An 8,172-nucleotide genomic window follows, 5' to 3' on the forward strand; every position below is an offset into this window, starting at 1 on the left:
GGGGCACAGTGAGGAAGGGCCCCTGGGAAAAACAGTGTGTACATACCACCTTCAGTTTCACATTGGTGCATGAAAATAACTGCCGAGTGTTCTTCTAAGGACATCAGAGCAGAGGATAAGTTAACAAAAATCAAGACCGTGGGCCCTCCCTGGTGGCACAGTGGGTTTAAAGCACAGCACTAAGAAGCTAAAGCCACTGCAGCATGAGTTCAATCCCCGCCTCTCCTGACCCGCCCGCTGCTCCCCTCAGCAGCGTACTTCGTCAGTCTGCCTGTTCTGCTCCCCACTCTGTGAAGGAGTGAAGCTTCTCACTGCCCCTGCACCTCTGGCCTGTACCCCAGTTCTGTATGCATAAATAAAGAAATCTTTAAAAAAGGTAAAAGAAATCAAGGAAAACTTTTGTTAAGTGATCATAAAGATTTAGATTTAAACTTGTGATCAGTTCTTGATGCAGTACAATGTCACCAATTTGCAATATAAAGAAAAAGGAATGTTACATTCATAGATTCAGATGGTACAATATTCCTAATAAATTAAATTTCTCTAATAAAAAAGCTTGAGAGACTTTATGTCAGATAGGGAATGGCAATTATTCCCAATTACATATCATTCTGAACAAACAGAATTGCCTTCACAGGATTACACTGTATTCTAAATAAGGCACAGTAAATAGAAAATGCTTTGAAATAACAAACTGTCTAATGAGGGATCTTTGGTTTCAATACTCTTATTCAATTTGAATTCAATTGAAGAAAATTTGTTTTAAGATATCAACCCCAGGGGAAAGCAGATGGCAATTTAGCAGAACTTTCTCTTATTGATTCAGAGGTGATCCACATAAATGAATCCAGGAAACAAGGAGGAAAGAAAAGTAAAGAAAGATGACATAATTACTGAGAAAAAGGCCACTTAGTGAATCTTTGAAGAGTATTTGTGGAGTTGATTTTGCAATAAGCTCACTTTAACAAATTGAACTGTGTCAGCAATTTCCAAACTAGGAAACCAAAAAAGAAAAAAGAACCTGATGGTTTCAACGAATAAATTTTAAGCAAAAAAAAAACAAAAGCTATATAGAGGAGGGATCTGAAAATTAAGAGATTTTTTTAGAGGGCTTTTAACATATTGTAATATATGGATACTAAATCTAAATGAACCTGTCTTCGAAATATAAATAAATGATGATAAAAGATAATTGGAAATTGGAGCACTAGACATTTGAAATTACTAAAAAATAATTTTTCTGTGAGATAATAGTATAATAGTTATGTTTTTAAAAATAAAGTTTCTGATTTTTTTGGCTTATATACAGAAACAACTATAGATAACAAGGCAGGAAATCTGAGATTTTGTCTTAAATAATTCAACAGGGGGAAGTAGACAGGTCAAAACAGGTTGTGATTTGGCACTGATCAAGTATGGGTGACAGATACATACATGAATGTTCACTGTATTGTTCTACTTTGGTCTATCCTTAAAATTCTCCATAAATTTTTTAAAAGATTTATTTATTTATGCTTATAGAACTGGGGCACAGGCCAGAGGGGTGATGGGTGGGAGGATTCACCAGAGACAGAGTGGGGAGCAGAACAGGCAGATGGACAAAGTACACTGCTGAGGGGAGAAGCGGGCGGGTCAGAAGAGGTCTGCTGCGCCGCGTGGGTCACCTCCCTGGCCGGGGATCAAACTCGTGCTGCAGTGGCTTCGGAGACCTTCATAGCGCGGTGCTTTAACCCGTTGCACCAGCAGGGAGAGCCAAAATTCTCCATAAATTTTTTTAAAATAGTGTGTGGCTTTCTAAAGTTAGCTTGTATGTTGGTTTCTATCTGTTGCTATTTATTTTCATCTGTTGGATATTCTTGCAAGAAATCTGAAGACTCTCCGGGGTGTCTATATTAGGAACCACGGGCCTGGGCAACTGCAGTTTGGCACTGATCAGAAGTAAAGACACAGTACCATCCTACAACCATGGTGGAGGGACCTGAAGGGGGTTCCCAGCGATCCCGGCTGCCTGGTGTTTGCAGCTTTGTGAGATCACAGTGAGTCACAGGAAACTGTGACTTACTTCCAGTCAGTAGACTATGGCAAAGGTGACAGTGTCACTGCCATGATTATGTTACATCATGGCAGACTCTTCTTTGGTGACTTGGGAGAAACAAGCTGTTGTGTTGTCCGAATATCTGGCTGCATGTGTCCTCCTGGAGCAGAGACTGGCCTCTGGTGACTACTAGCAAGAAGCTCGACCCTTAGTCTTATTGGTACAAGGTAATGAAATCTGCCAACAACACCGAAGTCAGCTCAAAAAGCAAAATCTATCAGCACTCAAAGCTCCAGAAGAGAACTGAGCCCTGGGTGACACCCAGATAGACTTGTAAGACCCTAGGGAGAGGATGAAGCTAAGTCAGGCTCGGACTCCTGCCCCATGGAGCTTCTAACAAATGCGCATTGCTTTAAATGCAGCACAGAAAACTACAGAACGCATTGCAGACTCTCTGCCCACTTATTACCATAAATCTTAAAAGTACTTTGAGGACTTACCCTGAATGGTCAAAGTAAGGTACAGCAGATAAATGTGATGTCTATATACCACATGCTTATTACCGCGTTCCAAATAAGTTTAGCGTCACAAACTATACCTAAGACCCACATGATGCTGAATATTTGCTTCAGGATCACAAACGCAAATACTGCTCATGGGCTAGTACAACGGAGACACTTCATTATTTTACTTTCCTTGGTCTTACATTCCAATTTCTGAAGGGTCTTTGACACAAGGAGATGGGGAATCCTGCAAGATGGCAGCAGAGTAAAGACATTGGGATCCCTTCCTCCAGACAGCACAACAAAACTGATACAAAATGAAGCCAAAACCCCCAAGGGAAAAACTACCAGAGTACACAACAGGCGCATCAGCCAGAGTAAAAGGAGTAGGAAACGCTCCAAGTAACCGTTGCTTAAAGCTGTATGTGGCAGTGCAGCACGTGAAAGGGAGGGGTGACTACAATTCAGGTCCCCCCAACAACTATTGACTTGGGCACACACCAACAATGGGGTTCCTAAGACCCTGCACTATACTGGGTGAAGGGGCGCACAAGCAGGCACCCAGGAAAGAGGGTGCATTGCAGGAGCACTACAGAAGTGAGGTCAGAGTGGGAACTACTGGCTTGCAAACAGCCACAGCTGAATCAGATCTGAGCACTTGGACTTCCTTTTAGAAGAGACCACTACTGAAGGCCAGGCTGAGACACCATTCCCCATCGCAACAATTATGAGCCCCACCCAAGACTGAGATATCTAAAGCAGTTGCCACCTCCCACAAAGAGACACTTTACAGCAGGAATTTCAAACTCCTGAGTCTACTGGAGGTGACCCTTTGATGCCTATTGCCCAAGTCCTCTTTTAAATCCCTCACTGGTACCAACCCCCTGCTATCCCAACAACTACAAAGACATCAATTGAAAATTTATCCTCACTAAAACACATACAAAATAGAAAATGAGACAGAACACAATACAAATATCAGAACAAAAATCCCTGACTCTGAAGTTGTAGAGCATGGCAGAAGGGGAATTCAGGGCTACAATCCTGGCAATGCTATTGGAACTTAAAAAAGAAAACAATAGAGGATAGAAAACAACCAGGGTAATGAAAATATGCTGCAGCTACATTCAGAAATAATGGAGTTCAGAAGCACTATAGCTGATTTTAAAACTATAACTAAGGGCTTTAATAGCAGACAAACAGAAGCAATGGAGAGAAATAATGAATTTGAAAGCACAATACAGAGGACACAAGAGTGGAACAAGGTAGACAGAAAAGAATTTAAAAAATTAAAACAGTATAAGGGCTCTCTGGGACAACTATAAAAACAGTAACACTCATATTATGGGATCCCAGAAGGAGAAGGAAACAGAGAAAAGAACAGGAAACTTATTTTAAGAAATAATCACTGAAAATGATCTCACTCTGGAAAATGAACCGAAAGTCGTGATCCAAGAGACCTGCAGAGTTCAAGCTAAAGTTATACCAGATAGACATAAACCAAGAAACATAATAATAAAGCTATTGAGAACCAACAATAAGAACAGAACACTAAAAATATGAGGAAAGGATAACTTAAAAGGGAACATCAATCACACGATCAGACTTTCAACAGAAACATCACAAGCATAAAGGGTCTGGAAAGGTACTTAAAGAAAAAGACTTTTTGCCCAGAACCCTCTTTCTAACAAAATTAGCAATCAAAATAGAAGAATAAAGAGCTTCACTGAAAAACAAAAAAAGAGTTTACCAATACTAATCTGTCTATAAAAGAAATACTAACAGGGCTATTAGGAAACAACAGAATGAAAAATCAAGGCAAAAGACATTGAACTTACTTAACATAGAGAAGGAAGAAGAAAATAGCAATGTAGACCATTAGAACCAGTCAGAAACTAGACCCTCTGATGGGTCACACAACTAAATCATATTCTAACCTAAGTAGAACCCTCTAACAAAATACAATAGAAGTAACACATAAGATAACAGCACTGGAACCTAAAGACATAATAATAGGAAGGTGGGAGTGTGAGCTGCAGAAAAATAAAACTGAATTATCTTCAAAATATAACAATAAAAATGTAGGTACCACATGACACAGCAATTCTATACCTAAGACTACCCAAAGAACACAAAACCTTAATTCAAAAGGATACCCGCACTCCCATGTTTTTGCAGCACTCTTTACAATAGCTACAATATGGAAACAACCCAAATGTCTAAAAATACATGACCAGCTCAAGAAGATGTGGTCTATATACACAGCAGAGTACTGGTCAGCCACCAGAGCAAGATGAACTCAGGCCATCTGCGGCAACATGGACGGAGCGGAAAGGGATTGTGCTCAGGGAAATAAAGCCACAGGGGTGGAGATGCAGGAACAAAGCTTAACATTAAACAAATACACGTTTCTCTACACAAAGCTTCATGGACCCAAATCTAGTTTTTTTTTTCCAGAACATCATTTTAGCACACAGAAAAATATGACAGCATAAAAACATGTACATGTGTGTATTATACATATGTGTGTATATGTGTGTGTCTATATAAATACACATAGATGAGCGTTCACACAGATGAAGATAGATGGATTTAGAAGACAGCAAAAATTATTATAAGCCTGAAACTAGAGTAAAAAAGAAGGGGCTATGTTACCATGCCACATCAACATTCTGGCAGGAACTCAGGAAGAAGCTGGAAGGGGCTTATATATACATTGTATATGCCAATGTAGGAAAGAAAGAAATCTAACAGTGAGGGGAGCTCTGCTTATGACTTATCTCACACCACATGCAAAAATGCATTTGAAATGAATCAAGAGCTAAATATAAAAGTTTAAACTGTAAAACTTCTAGCAGAAAATGTTAATGACTTTGGAAAATTTAGTAAATAAGGCCCCCCAAAGGCGACCTTTAAAAACCAACCAATTAATAAACTGTACTTTATGTAAAACTTTTGTTCTTCAAAAGCCATTTTGGCGAAAATGAAAAAGCAATTCATGGGTAGGAATATTTGCAAAATATATATCTAATATAGGATGTGTATCCAGAACATATGAAGAATTCTCAAAACTCAATATTTTGAAAAACATCTAATTTTACAAAGAGCAAAAAAAAAATCACACATATACTTCACAAAAAAAAAAATCTGGATTCTGGATAGCTAAAGAACAATTAAAACAAATCCTCAAGATCTCTGAGAAGCGGCTCTCCCTGGTGGCGCAGCAGGTTAAAGCACTGCACTGAGAAGCTAAAGCCACTTCCGCATGAGTTCGATTCCCGCCCGTCCCGGAGGTGACCCCATGGCATGGCAGACCTCTCCTGACCCGCCCACTGCTCCCCTCAGCAGTGTACTTCGTCCATCTGCCTGTTCTGATCCCCACTCTGTCTCTGATGAAGCCTCTCGCCACCCCTGAGCCTCTGGCCTGTACCCCAGTTCTGTATGCACAAATAAATAAATCTTAAAAAAAGATCTCTGAGAAGCAAGGAGAGCTATAGTCATCAGTCACCAGGGAAATGGAAATTCAAGCCACAAAGTCACACCACGTCATGGCTGCTAGAAGGGCTAAAAGTTAAAAATGTATAGATTGCCCATATCGAGTCTTGATAGGGACAGAGAGCAACTAGAGCTCTCATACATTGTTGCTGGGGGTGTAAATTGGTATAATTACTAGGAAAGCAGTTTGGCAGATGGTTAAAAAGTTAAACATATACTTACCAAACACGTGGCAATCACCAATTGCAAACCATTCAAATTTTTGTAGGGCATTTTATAGCTTTTCTTGGTATTGCTTCAGACTCAGGCAACAACAAAAGGCTGATAATTTCAGTTTTGATTATGGCTCTCAACCTACATTTAAACAATGCCTTAAAAGGACATAGAATTTGCAAACGCACATATTTCAGGTAAACTGTGCATCAACTCGGGAAAGGCAGAGTGGACTTATTATCGTCAATTCATAGGCAGGCAAATGGATACTGAGCAAAGCAAGCAACGTACAACCACGCCATGGGAAAGTTTGAACACAAACCAAACTTTGCTGCTTTCTCGATCATGTTGCCTTCTAGAAGACCACATGCCAACATGGATTATTTTTACAGAAAGAAAGACTATTACGTAGCTCTCCGTGATTATAGCAACTACTATTGTTTTTGTGTGTAACTGGGCACAAAAATGAACCATTTAAAATCTAATAGCTGAAGAATCGTGAATAGTGATAATGACATAAACTAATATTAGATCTTTTACAAAGTTTAGTTTTATATAAACTTTATGGTTTCTTTCTGCTTGTAGCCAGCGATACTATTTTTAATAAGTGATCATGACTGATGTTTCTTTTTAAATGCTTTCAAATTAAGCTTTAAAAGATTTTTTTTTCTGCGCCTTCCCTGGGGGCGCAACGAGTTAAAGCACAGCGTTATGAAGCCATCCACTGCCACTGCAGCACGAGTTCGATCCTCGGACAGGGAGGTGACCCACATGGAGCGGCAGACCCCTTCTGACCCGCCCGCTGCTCCCCTCAGCAGTGTATTTCAGTAGATCTGCCTGTTCTGCACCCCACTCTGTCTCTGGCAATTCCTCTCAGCCCCCATGCCTCTGGCATGAACCCCATTTTTGTATACATGAATCTTTAAGAAAAAATTTTTTAAAAATTAAGTAAATTATAGTATAAGTGGCACACATATAAGGTAAGGTGCATTAAGGTAAGTCTTAAAAAATGAATTTGAGAAACTACCTATTGCGGGAAGAGTTAATATAAGCTCCTTCTTAAGAAGAAAAATAATGAATCAGAACTGAGTTTCCCTTTGGGGAATAAAAGCCAGCTGTAACAGAGAGGAACCATGAAACACACACTGGGACATTTCCTTTATCTCAGCACAGAAGTGATTCTGTCTCAGACTATGCCTATCAGGTGAGCTAAACGGAAAAGGTGCCAGTTTTAATTGCTCTACTGTGCCCCTTCTTTTCAAGTCACATCTGCTTTAAGTCCTCATTGGCAGAGGAGCAGAACTAAGAGCGCTGGGTAGTGCTGTCAGTTCCTCGTAGAGTGCAAGCCCCGCCCTGCCGGGCAGATCAAGGGTCACCAACACAACACATTGTAGGCAACAGTATCATGCCAGGAGGCAGGGCTTTGAGGACAACAATGAAGCATGTCATGAACGCCAAAGGCAGGCCTGGTTTGTCTTTTTAGTGGGACATTCAACACAGTCAAAGTTCTTACTACTATTGAAAAATATTGACACTTCAAAACAATAAACATGCATGTCCAATAACAAGATTTTAAAAATTCTACTAACGGTGTAGCACTCTAGCAATCAGCTCTGGGTGAGATCCCTGTCCCTCCCTCCCACCCGTTCCAAGCATACTCTTAAACTTGGGTTCTTGCAAGGCAGTCCCAGGACAGGTAACGAGCATCTGCATCACCTGGGAGGAAAATATCTCTAGCTCCACCCTTGAGGTACTGGGGGTGGGGGGAACCGCGGGGTGGGGGGTATGGTCCAGCATTCTGCCACCAGCCCTTTAGAGGATTTCAGCTCACCAAGGACGGCTGGTCTGGTAAAGCAATGGTCATCAAATCTAAAGCGACCATATGCCTAATTTCTTGTCACATTTTCACAGTGATAGCAGAAGTTC

At 40.5% G+C, this 8,172-nt stretch overlaps 1 protein-coding gene across 4 annotated transcripts in view; it reads right to left on the bottom strand.

The window, feature by feature from the left end:
• Window positions 1-8,172, bottom strand: part of PCYT1B (phosphate cytidylyltransferase 1, choline, beta) — an 83,716-nt gene that overhangs the window by 47,559 nt on the left and 27,985 nt on the right. The gene's annotated exons all lie outside the window — the stretch shown is intronic.

The sequence above is a fragment of the Condylura cristata genome, unplaced genomic scaffold, assembly GCF_000260355.1.
Source record: "Condylura cristata isolate star-nosed mole 26May11 unplaced genomic scaffold, ConCri1.0 scaffold00027, whole genome shotgun sequence".
In the NCBI taxonomy this organism is placed as follows: Eukaryota; Metazoa; Chordata; class Mammalia; order Eulipotyphla; family Talpidae; genus Condylura; species Condylura cristata.